This window comes from Cryptomeria japonica, unplaced genomic scaffold (assembly GCF_030272615.1).
Source record: "Cryptomeria japonica unplaced genomic scaffold, Sugi_1.0 HiC_scaffold_513, whole genome shotgun sequence".
Taxonomy (NCBI): Eukaryota; Viridiplantae; Streptophyta; class Pinopsida; order Cupressales; family Cupressaceae; genus Cryptomeria; species Cryptomeria japonica.
Window position 1 is genome coordinate 53,087 of NW_026729327.1, and position 2,149 is coordinate 55,235.

Here is a 2,149-nt window from a genome sequence, read left to right on the forward strand (position 1 = left end):
GAGTCATATGGTGTTCTAAGGGGTCATATGGTGTCATTATGGGTCATATGGAGTCCTAAGGGGCCACACATGTGTTAGAACACAATATAACCCCTTAAAACACTATATGGCCTATTGGGACATCATATTGTCCTAAGGGGTCTTATGGTGTCATAAGGGGTCATGTCATGTAATATGATGTTAGAAGGGGTCTTATGTTGCCCTAAGGGGTCATATGGTGACCTAAGGGGTCATATAGTGTTCTAAAGGGTCATATGGTGTCGTTAGGGGTCATATGGGGTCCTAAGGGACCACACATGTGTTACAACACCATATAACCCCATAGGATACCATATGACCCATTAGGACATCATATTGTCCTAAAGAGTCATATGGTGTCCTAAGGGGTCATATGGTGTCGTTAGGCATCATATGGGGTCCTTTAGGGGGCACACATGTGTTAGAACACCATATAACCCCTTAGGACACCATATGGACATCATATGGTCCTAAGGGGTCATATGTTATCGTCAAGGGTTGTATGGTGTCCCAAGGGATCGTATAGTGTTGTTAGGGGTCATATGGGGTCATAAGGGGCCACACATGTGTTAGAAGACCATATGACCCCTTAGGACACCATATGACCCATGAGGACATCATAGTGTACTAAGGAGTCACATGGTGTCATAAGGAATCATGTTGTGTACTAGGATGTTAAAAGGTGTCATATGGGGTCATAAGGGGCAACACATATGCTATAACACCATATGATCCATTAGGGCACCATATGACCTATTAGGCCATCATATTTTCCTAAGGGGTCATAAGGTGTCCTAAGGAGTCATATGGTGTCCTAAGGAGTCATATAGGGTCCTAAGGGTCCACACATGTGTTAGAACACCATATGACCCCATAGGAGACCATATGGACATCAAATGGTCCTAAGGGGTCATATGGTGTTGTGAGCGGTCATATGGTGTCCTAAGGGGTCATATGGTGTTGTTATAGGACATATGGGGTCCTAAGGGGCCACACATGTGTTAGAAGACCATATGACCCATTAAAACATAATATTGTCCTAAGGGGGCATATGGTGTCATAAGGGATCGTGTCTAGTACTGGGATGTTAAAAGGGGTCATATGGTGTTGTTAGGAGTCATATGAGGTCCTAAGGGGCCACACATGTGTAATAAGACCATGTGACCCCTTAGGATACCATATTACCCATTAGGACATCATATTGTCCTAATGGGTCATATGGTGTCGTAAGGGGTCATGTCAAGTACTAGGATCTTCAAAGGAGTCACATGGTGTCCTAAGGGGTCATATGGTGTTCCAAGGGGTAATATGGTGTCATTGGGAGTCATATGGGATCCTAAGGGGGGCATACATGTGTTAGAAGACCATATGACCCCTTAGGACACCATCTAACCCATTAGGACATTATATTGTCCTAGGGGGTCATATGGTGTCCTAAGGGGTCATTTGGGGTCATTAGGGGTTATATGGGGTTGTAAGGGGCCACACATCTGTTAGAACATCTGTGAGGGGTCATCAGGGTTCCCAAGGGGCCACACATGTGTTAGAAGACCATATGACTCGTTAAGACACCATATGACCCCTTAGGACACCATATGCCCCATTAGGACATCATATTATCCTAAGGGGCCATATGGTGTCATAATGGGTCATGTCGAGTACTAGGATGTTAAAAGGGGTCATATGGTATCCTAAGGGATCATATGGTGTCCTAAGGGGTCATATGGTGTCGTTAGGGGTCCTAAGGAGCCATAGATATGTTAGAACACCATATGACCCCTTAGGACAACATATGACCCATTAGGACATCAGATTGTCATAAGGGGTCATATGTAAGAGGCCGCACATATGTTAGAACATCATATGAACCCTTAGGGCACCATATGGACATCATATGGTCCTAAGAGATCATATTGTATCGTGAGGAGTCATATGATGTCCTAAGGGGTCATATGGTACGGTTAGGGGTCATATGGGGTCTTGATGGGCTACACATGTATTAGAAGACTATATGACCCCTTAGGACACCAGATGAACCCTTAGGACACCATATGACCCATTTAGACACCATATGACCCATTAGAACATCATATTATTGTAAGTTTTCATATGGTGTCATAAGGGGTCATGT